This window comes from Balaenoptera ricei, chromosome 15 (genome assembly GCF_028023285.1).
Source record: "Balaenoptera ricei isolate mBalRic1 chromosome 15, mBalRic1.hap2, whole genome shotgun sequence".
Classification (NCBI taxonomy): Eukaryota; Metazoa; Chordata; class Mammalia; order Artiodactyla; family Balaenopteridae; genus Balaenoptera; species Balaenoptera ricei.
In genome coordinates this window covers 85,292,958-85,311,317 of record NC_082653.1, presented here as the reverse complement: position 1 = coordinate 85,311,317, position 18,360 = coordinate 85,292,958, and the positions used below count along the sequence as shown (strand labels likewise).

At 40.2% G+C, this 18,360-nt stretch overlaps 1 protein-coding gene across 5 annotated transcripts in view; it reads right to left on the bottom strand.

The window, feature by feature from the left end:
- RNF216 (ring finger protein 216) overlaps positions 1 to 16,778 on the bottom strand; it is a 194,877-nt gene extending 178,099 nt beyond the window's left edge. For all 5 annotated transcript variants that reach the window (XR_009497600.1, XR_009497599.1, XM_059897049.1 and 2 more), the window contains exon 1: positions 16,652 to 16,778. The gene's annotated coding sequence lies outside the window, so the exon portion shown is untranslated. The remainder of the gene's footprint in view (positions 1 to 16,651) is intronic.
- Positions 16,779 to 18,360: the final 1,582 nt, after the last annotated feature.

Here is an 18,360-nt window from a genome sequence, read left to right as displayed (position 1 = left end):
GCAGGGGACATAGGTTCGAGCCCTGGTCTGGGAAGATCCCACATGCCGCGGAGCGACTAGGCCCGTGAGCCACAATCGCTGAGCCTGCGCATCTGGAGTCTGTGCTCCGCAACAAGAGAGGCTGCGATAGTGAGAGGCCCGCGCACCGCGATGAAGAGTGGTCCCCACTTGCCGCAACTAGAAAAAGCCCTCACACGGAAACGAAGACCCAACAGAGCCATAAATGGATAAATAAATAAAATTAAAAAAATAAATAAATAAAAAATAAAATAAAATAAGCTACAAGGATATACCGATTGTACAACACGGGGAATATAGCCAATGTTTCATAATAACTATAAATGGAATATAACCTTTTAAAATTGCAAATCACTGTATTGTACACCTATAACATATAATATTGTACAGCAACTATATGTCAATAAAAAAGTCTATTTGAATTTTAAAAATAAATTCTAGTTCTCTGTTGAAATTCTCTTTTTAACTATTTTATCCCCCTGCTCTTCACAAAACCCACAAAAAACTGCATGAGTGTACTAATATCAGACAAAATGGATATTACAAGTATTATTACAGACAAGTAGGGAGATTTCATCCAGATAAGGTCAACTCACAGAAGATATAACAACATTAAACCTGTATGAACTTAATAACACAGTTTCAAAATATATATGGCTTAAATGGACAGATCTTAAAGAAACAAGACAAATCCACACCTACAGCTGGACAGAAGACTTGAACAGCACTATCAAACAGCTGACTTAACTGACATTTATAGATCACTCCACCTAACTACTGCAGAATACACATTTTCAAATGCACCAGGAACATTTACTGAACAGACTACATGCTGAGCCATAAAGCTAGCCTCAACAAATTTGCTGGGCTTGAAATCATACAGCACGTGTTGTATGACAACAATCAGTAAAAGAAAAATAAATTGGAAATTACTAAGTATTAGAAATAAAGCAACCTAAACAACCCATGGGTTAAAAAAGAAATTACATTGAAAATTAGAAACTATTTTAACTGAACTGAAAGGTAATAAAAACAAAACACATTAAAATTTGTGGGATGGAATTAAAGCAGTGCTGAGAGGATAATTTACAGGTCCAAATGCATACTTTAGAGAAGAAAAAACAACCCAAAAATCATTGATTTAAGCTTTGATCTCAAGAAGTTAGAAAAAGAGCAGTAAATTAAACCCAGAAAAAGTAGACAGAAGAAACTTATAAGAGCAGAAATTCAAACAGATTATAAACATAAAACTGAGAAAAATCAAAGCAAAAAGGTTTCTCTAAAAACATTAATAACATACAAAAAAACTAAAAAGATTAATAAGATTGATAAACCTTTATCAAGAATGATTAAGGAAAAAAGGGAGAGAACACAAATTACCACCATCTGGAGTATTAAAGAAGACATCACTACTGACTCCACAATATAAAAAATACCATGAATAACTTTATACCACTTAATTTGAAATTTTAATTGAAATAAACTCCTTGAGACACAATTTACCACAACTGAACAAAAAAAAATTAAATTTCAATAGATCTCTATCAAATAAAGAAATGGAATAAGTAATTAATAACCTTCCCACAAAGAATACAGCAAGCCCAGTAAAGTTTCCTAAACATTTGAGGAAGAAATGTAACTAGTATTACAAAAACTCAGAGAACAGAAAAAGAGCAAACATTATTTCTGAAATCATTTTACGAGGCTACCACAATTTTTATACTGAATGATGATGAGAACATTACTAGAAAGACTAGAATCTCTCATGAACACAAATGAAAAATCCTAACCAAAGCAATGCAACGTTCATTACTAGAATAAAGGAAAACTACATAGTCACTGCAATTGAAAAAAAAAAGTGTTCAAAATTAACACCTATTCATGACTAAAATCTCTCAGCAAATTGGTACTGGAAGTGAATTTCCTTCATCTAATTAAAGCCATTTCAAAAACACTAGAGCAATCCTCACACCGAAGAGTGAAACACTGAAAAGCTTTCTCTCTGAAACTGAGGAGAGTTTTCACCATTTTTTTGTCAGCACTGTATTGGAGGCTGTAGCAAGCAGTCAGGCAATAAAAAGAAATAAAATATCAGGTTGAAAGGAAGAAATAAAAGTGGCATTATTTGCAGATAAGATTGTGGTACTGATGCAAAGACACAAAAATAGAACAGAGGGTTCAGAAACAGAGCCACATACACCTGGTCACCCACATAAAAACAAAGGTGTTACTGAAATGCAGTGGGAAGAATGGCCTTTTCAATAAACATTGCTGGGCCAAGTGGATATCTATATGGGAAGAAAATGAGCCTTGATACATTCCTTATACCACCCATCAACATCAATTCCAGATAGATTACATGAAAGAGAAAACAATAAAGATACTAGAAGATTACAAGAGAACAAAATTATGTATATCTGTATGTGTAACTGTACACAGAGATACCACTGGAATAAGTGAATGAATGAATAACAAAATCTCTAGATACAAGGCCAATATACAAAAAATGAACTAGTATGAAACAATTAGAAAAAAAGACATTTTAGAAGAGTAGCATCAAAAACAATCAAATAACAAGGGATAAACACATGAAAAATGTGTAAGACCTCTACACAGAAAACTGTGAAACATCACTGAGAGAAATTAAAGAAGAGTAAATAAATGGAGAGACATACCACATTTGTGGGTTGGAAAACTCCAGTTTGTAAAGATGTCAATTCTCCCCAAATTGGTCTACAAGTTTAAGACAGCCTTAGTCAGATTTTAAAAATGGATATGTACTAGATGATTTTAAAACTTACAGAAAAATGTAAAGAGCCAAGAATAAGTAAAGCATTCATAAACAAAAACAAAACATGGAGAATTTATACTACTGGATATTAAGTCTTATTATTATAAAGCTACAGTAATTAAGACAATGTGGTATTGGCAAAAGAAGAGAAAAATAGACCTATGGAACAGAGTCCACAGATTCATTCACATATGGACGACTGATTTATGACAAAAGCAGCACTGCAGAGCAGTGGAAAAACATGATTTTTAAACTATATGACACTGTACTGGAAAACTATATTTTGGGAAGATAGGAAAGATCAAAGAACTAGACCTCTTCTTCATGCCTCAGATGAAAACAATTTTAGGTAACTCTTGATTTAAATGGTAAGGTGAAATAATAAAGTTTCTGGAAGATAACATAAGAAAATACCTTCACAAATCGGAGCTGGAAAAGATATCTTAAACAGGAAATAAAAAGGGCTGTCCACCAAAGAAAAGACTGAAGTATTGTACATTAAGACAAAAAACTTCTGTTCACCAAAGAAATTATTAAGAGTGAAAAGGCAAGCCACTGGGAAAAGAAATTTGCAATACATATAACAAAGACTCCTATCCAGAAAATATAAAGAACTCCTACATGTTAACTGAAAATAGAGAAAAAAAAAAAAGAAGAATCAGACAACTTAAAAGAAAAATGGGGGCTTCCTTGGTGGTGCAGTGGTTAGGAATCCGCCTGCCAGTGCGAGAGACACGGGTTCAAGCCCTGGTCCGGGAGGATCCCACATGCCGCGGAGCAACTAGTCTCGTGCACCACAACTACTAAGCCTGCACTCTAGAGCCTGTGAGCCACAACTATTGAAGCCCGTGCGCCTAGAGCCCGTGCTCGGCAACAAGAGAAGCCACCGCAATGAGAAGCCTGCGCACCACAATGAAGAGTAGCCCCCACTCGCTGCAACTAGAGAAAGCCCGTGCGCAGCAGTAAAGACCCAAAGCAGCCAAATATAAATTAAATAAATAAATAAATAAATAAATAAATTCTGGGAAGATGGCAGTAATGGTGGCACCATAGCTTTTAAATCTCCCCAAATTTTCAGGGCTTCCCTGGTGGCGCAGTGGTTGAGAATCCGCCTGCTAATGCAGGGGACACGGGTTCGAGCCCTGGTCTGGGAAGATCCCACATGCCACGGAGCAGCTGGGCCCGTGAGCCACAACTACTGAGCCTGCGCGTCTGGAGCCTGTGCCCCGCGACGGGAGGGGCCGCGATAGTGAAAGGCCCGCGCACCGCGATGAAGAGCGGTCCCCGCACCGCGATGAAGAGTGGCCCCCACTTGCCTCAACTAGAGAAAGCCCTTGCATGAACCGAAGACCCAACACAGCCAAAAATAAAATAAATAAATAAATCTCCCCAAATTTTCAAATAAAAACAGAAAAAAATTCCATGGTTACAAGAATTCCAGTTTACAAAAAAAACAAGACAAAACAAAGGAGTCTCCACAAACTCCAAAGTGCAAGCACATGAGGACAAACCACCAAGAGCCACACAATTTCTGAAGCATCACTGGTGCCTCAGAAAGCACAGGGTACCATTCAAACCTGAGAAGAGTATCAATATATAACCCCAAATAACCGACAGGAATTCAATGCAAAGCACGCAGGCCAATCTGAGAAAGGAGCTAATACTACGAAGCAGTTTTGCTCAATTCAATAGTGGGTAAGTGCAAGGAGGCCCTGACCCTGTAAGATCTGAAAAAGATATAGCAGTCTAGGACCCATGAAGTTTTGAAACTCATCAACCAGGGCTCCCTGGCAGGACACAGCCCTATGAGAAGAAAATGCTGGGAACAGTTAAACTGAGTAAGATAGAAACAAAGGAAAGAGAAATTAGGTCTAAATAAACATAGAGAACAGAATCAAGAAGTCTTAAAAAGCAAGCTGCCATATTTTGAACACTGTATGAAGAGGGAGCTCTGTGAAGTTAGAAAAAGTTATCCTAAACTACATCTCCTGAAAGTCCAAGAAAGCATCCGTCAACAGAGGAATGGATAAAGAAGACGTAGTACATATATACAAAGGACTATTACTCAGCCATAAAAAAGAACAAAATAATGCCATTTGCAGCAACATGGATGGACCCAGAGACTGTCTTTTGAGGGAAGTCAGACAGAGAAAAACAAATATCATATGATATTGCTTATATGTGGAATCTAAAAAAGGGTACAAATGAACTTATCTACAAAGCAGAAACAGAGCTGCAGATGTAGAAAACAGACCTATGGTTACCAGGGTGTAAGGGGCGTGGGGAGGAATAAATTGGAAGACAGGGATTGACATACACACACTACTATATATAAAATAGGTAACTAATAAAGACCTACTGTATAGCACAGGGAACTCTACTCAGCACTCTGTAATGGCCTATACGGGAAAAGAATCTAAAAGAGTGGATACATGTATATGTATAACTGAATCACTATGCTGTACACCTGAAACTAACACAACATTGTAAATCAACTATACTCTAATAAAAAATTTTTAAAAAGTCCAAAAAAGCTAATTTCAGTAAAAATTAACAAAGAAAAGAACTGATGTCAAATCTCATACAAAGGTGTAAGAAAAACAAGAAGCAAAACATCCCTATAAACAATAACAACATGCCAGAAAGATGTAACAACCTAAGGGACACTAAGAAAATAATATAAGACATAAAATAACATAAATCAGAACTAGAAAAACTCAGAAATGAAGTGATATCTCAGGAAAGAAAAAGAAATTAAATAAAGTGTTTTAGGAATGCAGACTAAATTAGAAGAAACACAAGTGTTAATAAACACAACACATACTGCTTTAGGAGAACTGAAAGGTGAAAGGAAAATTTTAAATAGAAAAATGAAGAGATAAAGGAGCTCTTGAATAAACTGAAAGGGAAGAAAACACAAAAAATTGTGACTGAAAAAAAAAAAACTTTCCTAAAGTAAAAATGTTAAAGCTACATTTCAAAAGAGCACAGTACATACCTAAGGAAAGCAACCCAGAATGACAACCATCAAGACACATTCTAGTAAAATTACTGGACTTTAAAGAAAGAAAGAAAAAAATCCTTTAGCATCTGGGCTTGAGAATTATAACAGAAAAAATTAAGATTATTAACAGATTTTTACAGTGATGCTTTAAGACACCTGAAAACAGATTAAGATACTTTAAAAAAAAATGTGAGCCACAGATTTTATATCCAGCAAAACTTATTTTAAGGAAAAAGTGCACAAACTTAACAATGTACAAGAACTTCCTACAAGATTTTCCTGAGGAATCAACAGAAAAGCAAGCTTCAGGCAACCAAAATGACTAGAGAGACACTGACACAAAGACTAGTGGTAAACATGAAATACATAATTACTTGCAGTACTAAGATTAAATTATAACTAAGATTGAATGATACAGTACAATTATAAAAATTATGGAAGACAGAAGCATATGAAAGATTTTAAAGTTGTTTAATCATGTGGGTGCTGACATTCTGAGACTTTCATTTTGACACTTTTGGGTGTGTTAAAACAAAGTTATAGCATATTCTAATTCTATCAATCCCTGTGTCCTTAAGAATCAAGATTCTTAGTGTGGAAAAAAGGAATTATAATATAGAAGCAATAAAGTAAGTTAAGTAAAACCACTATAGTCCTAAATTTGAATTATAAATATTAGTATAAACTTGTAAAATATATTACTTCCATCCAAAAAAAAAAAAAGTTTTCAAACAAGACCTGCTTGTAGCAATGAACATCCATAGTGCCCAGATTATTTGAAATACTATTTCTCATTGAAAGAGATAAAGGCTTTTGGGACAAATTACTAATTCCAAGTCTGGGGCAGGAATCATACAAAATGAACATGGAACATCTTGTCATATCACATATCAAGGAAGCTATCAAAGACTACTTATCAAAGACTGAATCCTGTCAGAATAAATTCCTGAAGAGGCTTCCACTGGCAAAAGATGGAACATTTTGAACTTCAGTAAAGATAATAATTGATATGGTACAAACATCTTAGGAAAATGTATAAATGAAAGTGTTCATAATTTTTTTAAAAGGTCATTTTCAAAAGATGATAGTCAACCAATACATTATCTTTAAAACTGGTAAAACAAAGGCAAAGAATCAGGCATTTTCCTGCCTTTTCTATATAAACTATATCACTGGATAACCAAATAGTAGATGCGGAAATCATTTCTTTATAAAATTATTCTAGTATTAATTTAAAAATTCAATTAAAATATCACCATTTTACAATCCTCAGTAATTTACTGGGCCTTGGAATTCCCTGGCATTCCAGTGGTTAGGACTTGGCACTTTCATTCCGGTGGCCCAGGTTCAATCCCTGGTCGGGGAACTAAGATCCCACAAGTGAAAAAAAAAAAAAAATTACTGGACCTAGACATTGAATATCATTGACTGCTAACATCATAGAGACAGTAAGACATAACTGCCTGCTGAGGAAAGAACACTATCTACTGTCTTGACAGAGACAATCAGATCTGGACACAGCCTAATTTTTAGAATAGAGGCTACCTGAAAAATGAAATTTTTGAATTACACCGTTAATTATGCCATCTAGATCAGGTATTCTCAATGGGGGCAATTCTGCAAGGGGGTAAAAAGATCTTATATATTACAATGGTTTGTCATCCTCCCAAATTCAATTCCACCCAACAAAATCTTATTCTTTAGTATTTAATGGGGGAGAATCAGAAAAAAATGTCTCAAAAGGCTCTCCAGGGAGGAATGATTTTTTTTTTAAGCCTGACAAACACCTATCTAGGCTCTGGGAAACTAACAGGTCAAATGATTCAGGTTCAACTACAGATAAATTATAAGGAAAAAGAAAAGGAATGGAAGAGGAACCCTAATAGGGATGCACTCAGGTGAAAACACCATAAAGAAATACAAGAAAATGATCCGACTAATGGTTAATTTCAGGGGGAAGGAATGAATTATGCTCAGGACAGCATGCATAGAGGAGGCTTGGGGATGATCTACTTCTTGACCTAAGTAGTACATATAATCACCTTATAATAATTCATTAAGCCATACATGTTTTATATATTGTTTTTTTTGTAAAAGGCAAAAAACTCCCATGAGATACTGCATACCCATAAGGATTGCTAGAAGCCTGAAAATTGATGACCAAGTGTTGCTGAGGATTTGGAGCAATGGGGACTTTCAAGTACTATTGGTAGGAGAGGAAATTGGTACCACAACTGTGCAAAAAAGAATCCTTGATACTTTATCATTTATAGTGGAAAATATAAATCCTGGAAGACTCAACAATTCACTGTAAAATCTGTACTACAGAAATGTACGCTTATACGCACCAGGTCTATGCACAAGAATGTTTACAGCAGCACTATTCCTAACAGCCAAAAACTGAAAAGGACTCATATCAATGATGGAATGCACAAATACACTGAAGTATGCTCATACAATTGAAACATACACAGCATCAAGAATCAAGCCATTACAGTCACACACAATATGAATGGATCTTAAAACATAATGGGGGCTTCCCTGGTGGCGCAGTGGTTGAGAATCCGCCTGCCAATGCAGGGGACACGGGTTCGAGCCCTGGTCCGGGAAGATCCCACATGCCACGGAGCAACTAGGCCCGTGAGCCACAACTACTGAGCCTGCGCGTCTGGAGCCTGTGCTCCGCAACAAGAGAGGCCACGATAGTGAGAGGCCCGCGCACCGCGATGAAGAGTGGCCCCCACTTGCCGCAACTAGAGAAAGCCCTCGCACAGAAACGAAGACCCAACACAGCCAAAAATAAATAAAATTAAAAAAAACAAAAAAACAAAAAAAAGAACCGTGTGCTCTGACATATCTCAAAATGGTTCCTTTAAAAAACAAAACAAGGGGCTTCCCTGGTGGCGCAGTGGTTGAGAATCTGCCTGCCAATGCAGGGGACACGGGTTCGAGCCCTGGCCTGGGAGGATCCCACGTGCCGCGGAGCGGCTGGGCCCGTGAGCCACAATTGCTGAGCCTGCGCGTCTGGAGCCTGTGCTCCGCAACAAGAGAGGCCGCGATAGTGAGAGGCCTGCGCTCACCGCGATGAAGAGTGGCCCCTGCTCGCCGCAACTGGAGAAAGCCCTCGCACAGAAACGAAGACCCAACACAGCCATAAATAAATAAATAAAATTAAAAACAAAACAAAACAAAACAAAACAAAACAAAAAAACCCCATAATGGATGGGTGAAGGAATTCAGACATAAAAGAATATATACTGAATGCCTCCATTTAGATAAAGTTTAGGCATAGGCCTAAACTTAGCTGTTTGGGGTGAAATTTCTTTGTGTGTGTGTTGTATTTAACAATGGAAAACTTAGAGGGAAAAAAGTCACCCTAAGGGGAAAAAAGAGTGGTTGCCTCTGTGAAACAGTATTTGGGGGTCAAGAGGAGAGGATTATTGCTTTTATTTCTTTCTGTAGTTTGATTTTGGAACCATTTTCTTGCTTTACTCTGACAGACATCACAAGAATGAAAATCAATAAGTAAGAACCAATGGGGGACAATTATAACTGCTACAGTGGCTTTTCAGTTCCAAGATCCTATCTGTAACCTACCCATTCAAGGTTTTTCTTCCTAAGAAAATCTCAATTTTCTTTGCCTTCCTGTGAGAAATCATGTACTTCAGAGGAGGTGGGCCCCAGACCCTGGCTTATTATATGATGTCTATAAAGAGATAATCAAATGATGTCATCATTTTTCCAAATTAAGATACTATAAAATTTTATATCAAAACTATGTTTAAGTATTACAACATAACTTTCTGGTATGTATAACTGAACAAAAGTATCTCAATGTTTAAAAATTAAAAATCCAAGCATAAGTTTAAGTATCTTACTTGAAATAACAATAATGATGTTATTGATATTTATAAATAGCACGGTATAATGGAAAGAGCTCTGGTATCAAATTTCAACTGCACCTATTCAAGTACTTTTCTTTCAAATACAATTTTTTTTAAAAATGTTTATTTATTTAATTGGCTGTGCCGGGTCTTAGTTGCGGCACGCAGGATCTAGTTCCCTGACCAGGGATCAAACCTGGGCCCCCTGCAATGGGAGCACGGAGACTTAGCCACTGGACCACCAGGGAAGTCCCATCAAATACAATTTTTAAAAAGCATTTTGGGACTTCCCTGGTGGCGCAGTGGTTAGGAACCCGCCTGCCAATGCAGGGGACATGGGTTCGAGCCCTGGTCCGGGAGGATCCCACATGCCACGGAGCAACCAAGCCCGTGCGCCACAACTACTGAGCCTGTGCTCTAGGACCCGTGAGCCACAACTACTGAGCCCACGTGCCGCAACTACTGAAGCCTGGGCGCCTAGAGCCTATGCTCTGCAACAAGAGAAGCCCCTGATCGCTGCAACTAGAGAAAGCCCCCGCGCAGCAATGAAGACCCAACGAACGCAGCCAAAAATTAATTAATTTAAAAAAAAAAGCATTTTGAACACTTAATTCCAATAACCAAGCTTATTTCTTCTTTTACCATAACTAGGTTCCTTCAATTTTACACTGGAAATCAAAGGAAAATGTGATTTATTTTATATCTAATTTAGTTAGACTGTCAAGCTTGTAGTTAAGCAGATTACTAGTGATGCTTTAAAAGCAAGATTCCTCATGAATGGCAAGTACAGTGGCCCCAAGCTGCAGTGAAAAAAGAAGTCTGATGATGAAATTTCTACTCCTGACTAGCTTCTCTGTAAAGGTCATTTAACTCCCTGACATTCAGTCCTCTCATCTGGGCTCAGAGCAGACTGCCTAAGTATGAACCATGGTTTCACCAATTAGTGAATCAGTGACTATGCATAAACTGCTTAATCTCTTGAGCCTAATTCCTTTATTTGTAAAATGACAATACAGTTGTTTTGTCATTTGTTTTAAAATGACAGTTTAAAACAGTTGTTTTAAAATTAATTGAGTTAAACATATATAAAGTGTTTAGCATAATGACTGGCAAATAGCAAGTGTCACATTATGACTATTATTATTACCTGTGAAATGGAAACAGCAGATGCACAGTGTTTATTAATAATATGTTGATAATACAACCAAACGGGGGGAGGGGGGTGGAGAGAGACCTTTATTCTCCTCTTCCAAGGTACTTTTCATTAGTATTACAACTATTCACAGTAAAACTTCTACTTCCTTCTATAAGAAACTTCGTTTTCCCTTTGGAAGTGGCCAGAAGCTATGTATGTCTTTTAGCTTATTGATCAGACACCAAAGTGGAGTTCAGAAATAGGAAATGCCACCCAAAAAAGAATATTTCAGTTCTTACCTCTTGCTTTTAATTATACAAATAATCATTTACACATTTATGATTATACTCTATAGTCAAATATACCAATTAATGCTTCCAAATTAGAACCTAAAATTAGGAGATATTTCATCACTTCATTACTAGTGGAGAATCTTATGTAGTAATACTATAAGAATTTAAGAAAATTGGATGACCATTCTTCTATGTTCTCTTCCACCTCCCACAACTGTCCTAATGATCTTTTTTTTTATCCCCTTCACTTCCTTGTATGAATGAATCAACACATGATGAGAAGGAGTTCGCATTTTGTTTTCTCCATATGCCCTTGACTATGTCTTACTCATAACTGTACTTCCAGAGTCTCACAGTTGTTGAATGAATGAGTGGCTCCAAAAACATACTCTTCTGCCAGAGACTGGAGCTCTTCATCATAGCCATATACAACCAGAGTCAAGGAACATGGCTTATATGACAACAATAAGTTTATCATGATTTTCTTCAGTTATAAAGTATTACACCATTATAGAAAATTTGGAGAACAAAGGAACAAAATTTGGAGAACAAAGTCGGGAAAAGATGGGAATCACCCATGGTTCTCTCACACAATTTTATTATTTCCGAAATTGCATCTTTGCTTCCTTGTGACCAGGGTCCTTGGCTCTGTCTCTAACAAATCATTTTCTTCTCAATTCTTCTATTCATGTCACTTCTCCACTTTTCCTTCCAGATGCTCCTAATACAATACTGTATGATCCTGGGGTTTTGTGGTGTTCCTGTTTTCCAGAGTAATCTCCAAAAATATGCCCATCACTTATGCAACACTGATTTTGGGGTAATAAAGGATGTTTCAAATTTAGTGGGTTAACTCTTTGAATGTTCTAGGGAAAGGTGGGCAAAGAAGAGCCAGGACAGGCTGAGAGAAGCTGACATGCCCATGTCATATCAGCACCCACAAAACCTCTTCCTAGCATATTTTTTTAAGTGTCTATAAATGATTATTGTTTTTAATTCAAATACTCGTTTCTCGTCTTAACATTTGGCTAGCCATTCTTTGTAATCCTGTACTAATATGTAATCAATATTAAATTAACACAGAAAAGTTAATAATGGTTATTTCTAAGTAATAGGTATACATTTTTTGCTTCCTTATATTTTTATATACTAAATTGGTATTATTTACATTAACATTTAAAATTAAAATAACATTAAAAGAGTTTGGCAAATGTTTATTGCAGGCTCACCACATGGTATAAAAGAACTTGTGTTATGCATCATGGGGAACACAAAGAAAATCCAACATGGATCTTGCCTCAAAGAACTTCCATCAGTGAGAGAAAATATGCACACAATTAAGTATACTACAAAGTATAAACCCATTAGTGCAATACAGAGACTATTCCAGTTGAGAGAGGGCAAGTAGTCAGGGTAGGCTTAGTGGAGACAGCAATATTTAAGCTAAACTTAATGCTCTGCCAGTTCCAGGCTTAGTTTTAAGAGAACAGCACTTCCATCTAGGGCTCTTGAAACCCATAGTCACCATGTAAGAAGTCTGACTACCCTGACAGAGAGGCCACATGGAAAGCCCTGACACTACATGAAGAGGGAAAGGGCAGCTGAACCCAGTCTTCCAGCAGTCTCAGACAAGGCGTATGAATAAAGAAGCCATTCTGGAAGTATATCCTCCAGTCCCAGCCACCTTGGCTGACAGCATGTGGGGGGTGGGGGGAAAGGCCCAGGTGAGCCCTTCCCAATTTCTTGACTCAAAAAACTGCCAACAAATAAAACCGTTATACTAACTCACCAGGCTTGGAGGTGGTTTGCTAACAGGTAAGTGAAGCAGAGCTCTAAGTTTATTTTCTGACCAATGGGAAGCAATGCAAAGAGTTGTGCTTTAGGAAAATCAACCTAGCTGCAATGTGTAATCTAGTGGCAGGAAACCCAGGAAGCAAGAGCCAGTGAAGTCTGAACTACAGGTAACAGTAAGCAGAGGGAGAAAAAGATACAAGATACTGACCACAGAGGTTAGATTCAATGGGATTTTTGTATGTAATTGGCCATGAAGGGCATGAGGAAACAAGTAGTCAAAGCGGACCTCGATGTTGAGATCAGGTGACTGGAGAATGGTGATATTATTAAGAAAGAACAAGGAAGCTGATGAGTTCAGAATAAGAAAATGCAATGCATATTAATTTCAATACATAAACAAAATGAAAAAACTAAGGCAAAATAGCATCCATAATTACAGATAATATGCAAACAATTAGTCTGGAGTTTAAGCAGTTTAAAAGAGCTCTAAAAATCCTGCTATCAGTATCTTTCTACAATACAAAAGGTTTTAAACCAAAAATTATTCAAAATTTTCAGTGGGGAAGCTACAGAGTTTAATATATAACATTGAGATTTTTCCTCAACTGTCAACTGAAAATTGGTTCAGAAACTGGGATGTGGAAGCAACCTAAGTGTCCATCAACACATAAACGGATAAAGGAGATATGGCACATATATACAATGGAATATTACTTAGCCATAAAAGGAAACGAAATTGAGTTATTTGTAATGACGTGGATGGATCTAGAGTCTGTCATACAGAGTGAAGTAAGTCAGAAAAAGAAAAACAAATACCATATGCTAACACATATATATGGAATCTAAAAAAAAAAAAAGGTTCTGATGAACCTAGGGGCAGGACAGGAATAAAGACACAGACATAGAGAATGGACTTGAGGACATGGGGAGGGGGAAGGGTAAGCTGAGACCAAGTGAGAGAGTGGCATGAACATATATACACTACCAAACATAAAATAGATAGCTAGTGGGAAGCAGCTGCATCGCACAGGGAGATCAGCTCAGGGCTTTGTGACCACCTAGGGGGTGGGATAGGGAGGGTGGGAGGGAGACGAAAGAGGGAGGAGATATGGGGATATATGTATACATACAGCTGATTCACTTTGTTATACAGCAGAAACTAATACAACATTGTAAAGCAACTACACTCCAATAAAGATGTTAAAAAAAAATAAAGAAAAGAAAAAGAAACTGGGATGAATGAGCCAGCATATCCTCATCCACAAAGGGGAGAAATCAATGTTTTCAATGATATTTTTACAGTTGATACTGTGAACTCGTGATATCCTGTGAACTCGTGATATCCTGTCCCTTCTATCCCAATACTGTCTACAGCTTACACTCTATGATAAATTTTCATATAGCATTGAGTTTTTTTTTTTTTTTAAAAACACAGATCTCATCATGTTAGAACCAAAATCCTTACCATGGCCTGTGAAACACTGCCTCATATGGCCCTTGCTGACATAGCTAGCCCCACCTCATACCTCTTCCCCCTATTCACTAATCTGCAGAGACCATGGTTTAGATCCTTCAACATTCCATGCTTCTGCCTTCCACTTCAGGCTCTTCTCTCTGGCTGGGTTACTACTCTTCTTCACTGCCTCTCTTTGACCAAATTAACTGTATTCATCCTTCAGTTCCTCATCTTAAATGTCACCTCCTCAGAGAAAAACCTTTCTGGACTAACCCCAGTGTTTGTTCACACACCTCTCACTCCTTCAAAGCACTCACCACAATGATAATCTACAATTTAGGAAGCTATGATTAATATCTATCTCCTCTGCTAAAAAACGTTCATTCCCATAGCCTCAGGACATAGCACACAGCCTGGCAAAAGTAAATACTCCAGAAGAACTTCTTGAACAAACAAGAAGTTCACAGATATAGCAGGATAATTAGGAGCATGAACTCTGGAGCCAAACTGGGTTCAAGTCCCAGCTCTGACCCTTACAAGCTTTGCAACTAGGTAAGTTATTTTTCAGCACCTCCCTTCCTTCCTCTTTAAAATAAGAATAATGACAAAATCCACAGCACTGAGGAGTCAAAGAGTTAATATATGGAAAATCCTTAGAACAGTACCTGGCTAAAGACAGATGTCTGTAAAGATCTTAACCATAGCCTAGAATATAGTGAACCTTCATTAAACAGGAGCTATCAGAATTAGCAAACACAGGCTCTCTCATCTATCCTGTTTCATAAACTTTGTCTCCCAGACTCACATCTCAACTTCCTTTATTAGACTTCTCCAAAGGGGCTGCAAGGCTTCTCTTTTATTAGCTGCGGCCTGCCTTCAGGAGAAAAATCTAAAGCCTTTATTTAAGTTTACAGGGAGGTCCAAAATCTGGCCCCAGGCTCTCCAAATATTTCCTTAAATTCAACCACTCCCTACCCCCCAGCCGCAATAAATTACTTCTACAAAACACCAACGAAGCAAGGCCATTTCTTAGCCGTCTTCCAGCAGGCCAGCATACTAAAGTCTGCCCAGCCCTCTCTCAGCAGGGTAAGTCATCTTCTCTTTGCATCAAAAAGCCTAGGACAGGGACTTCCCTGGTGGCGCAGGGGTTAAGAATCCACCTGCCAATGCAAGGGGACACGGGTTTGAGCCCTGGTCCGGGAAGATCCCACATGCCGCGGAGCAACTAAGCCCGCGCGCCACAACTACTGAGCCTGTGCTCTAGAGCCTGCGAGCCACAACTACTGAGCCCGCGCACCTGGAGCCCGTGCTCCGCAACACGAGAAGCCACCGCAATGAGAAGCCCGCGCACCGCAACAAAGAGTAGCCCCCGCTCGCCGCGACTAGAGAAAGCCCCTGCGCAGCCAAAAATAAGTAAATAAATAAAAATAAAAAAATAAAAAAGCCTGGGACAACCCTACCCAGGCGCTTATCACGACGCATCCGAGTTCTTTACAGAGCCCTCGGCTCGCTGATGTCGGAACCCTGCCCAGCGGACATCACCGGGACCCTGCAGGCACTCAGTGAGCTTGGTCACGGGACTGAAGCGGCCTGAAGTTTTCGACAACCGTCCCACACGGTATTCGGGCCACATCTCACGCGGGAAGATCGGCCTCGTTCGCCGCTCCGGGCACATTTGTCGGGTTCGCGTTCCCCGCGCTGCCCAGGGTTCTGACACACTCGGGGAGGCCTCACGAGGGCTGGGCAGCAGTGGCCGCCTTTTCGGGAAGACGCCCCTCCAGAGCCGAGTCGGGAGGGTTTGGGACCGCGGCCCGTCAGCCCCCCGCCACCCCCTGCCCTGACCAGGGCGTCGGAGTGCAAACTCACGGCGTGTCGCCCCCCCGCGCGCCCCCGGCCGCGCTCTGCTCCACGGCCACCGCCTCCCGTGAGGCGCCGCCGAGGAAACTCGGTCTTTCGGCGCTACCGGCCCGCGAAACTTCCCGAAGTGGCGGGAGCGGCTGAGGGTCCGCCGACCGCCCGCGCCTCTATCGCTCCCTCTCGGCCACTAGCCCCGCTGCTCCGGCCGCTCGGCGCTAGGCGGCGCCCCGCGCGGTCCCGGGCTCGCTCGTGTCGGGGCCGCGGCTGAGCCCGGCCAGCGCCCCCAGCCGCCCCTCACAAACGAGCCCCCGCCCCCATCCCCACCCCCACCCGCGGGCTCAATGGAGGCGCCGGGCGGAGACGCCACTAGCCTCACAGAGCCTGCCGAGCAGCTGGCGCGCCCCGCGGCCGACACTTACTCGCCACTCAACTCGCCGGCTCTCGAGACGGGCTTGGCGACTTCTGTCGCCGCAGCTTCTAATCAGCAGGAGCGGCCGCGACAGCTTCGTGGCCGCAGCCGAGGCAGCCGCTGCGCTCCTTCCGGCCCTTCCGCGGCGTCACCTCGCGCCTGCGCACAGCGCCCCCTCCCGACTAATGACAGGAAGAACCATAGAGGCACGCCGGGTGATAGGGAGGAGGGGTCTGGGGAGTAACACCATAGAGAGGGACGCCTGTCCGCTCCTCCATCCCGCCTCACGGCCCGCTGAGTCTTGACTCCCCCACTAGGCGGGAGGAGGAAAGAAACAGAGAGCCTCTCAACCCCGTGAGGAGGTGTCGCTGTCTCCCTGGAGTTTTCAACTCCAGGGCGTGAAGCGTGAAGCGGGCAGCCGTGGAAATCTCCTGGATATGCATTTATTTGCATCCGTTGCCTTTGGCAAGTCATTCATGCAACACATTTTCGGAGGGCTTCCTGTATGCTAGGCACTGTTCTAGGAATTGGAGCCAAAACGGTATAGACTGTCCCTGTTCTCATGAAGCTTATGTTTTATTGGGAAGTCAATGACTGGTGAACTAATTAACCAACTAAAATACTGGCCTAGACAGGAAGTGTTCTGCAAACACACACACACACACACACACACACACAGAGAGATGAAAAATAAAACAGAGAAAGGGATAGAGTGATGGGGATAATAGTGTGGTCTAAATGAAGTGAGGGAGTGAGCCGTGGTTACCACCCGGCGGAAGAGCACTTCAAGCAGACGGTATAGAAAGGCCAAAAGCCCTGAGATGGTTAGAAAAACAGCGTTATGCTGTGTGGCTGCATGACAGTGCAGTGAGTGAGACGGAGAGTGGTAGGGAATGGGCTTGGCAAGCTGGTTGGGAGCCAAATCGTAGGTCTTAAATTGAATTTGGATTTTATTCTAAGTGTGATGGGAAGCTACTGGAGAACTGGGAACAGGGACGTGAGTTGATTTGCTTGTGTTTTCCGAGACCAGAATCAGGAAAGCCAGTTAGGAAGTTATTGCAGGATTCTAAATGATAAGAGATCGTGGCTTGGACCAGTACAGTCAGGGAGGAGGTGATGAGAAATGGTCGGAGTAGGGATTTTTTTAAAAGGTAAAACAGAGAGATTTGCAGATGGATTGGATGTGGGGTGAGAGAGAATGAAAGGAGTTGAGGATAACTAACTACAAGATTTTTGGCTTGTGCAGTTGGGTGAATGGTGGTGCCATTCACAAATATGGGTAAAATCAGGAGGAATAGATTTTGGTTAGAGTGAGGAGAAGTGAACATGTTTTGCACATGTTACATTGCAAACTAGACCTTCAAGTAGACATATCAATATGCAGTTAGATCCTTTGTTTCTCGATGACTGAGAAACAAAGGATTCTTGGTTAATCTGAAGACTTCATTTGGGAACCAAAAATCTTTTAACAAATAATCTCTCGGACCGTGAGCCACACATTTCCCCGAAAAGTATGCATTTTTCCCAGCGTAATTTTGTTGGGAGTTATATTATTGAGGAATGAACTAAGATGAATATGTGGAACTGTAATTTAATGGCATAGAAATCTGAAGACCTGCAGGAGATTTAAAAATTCCAACCCTTGTTATAACTTTTTAAAAGACTATGAAATTATCAAAACACACGAATCAAGTTTTTTTTAATTAATTAATTAATTTG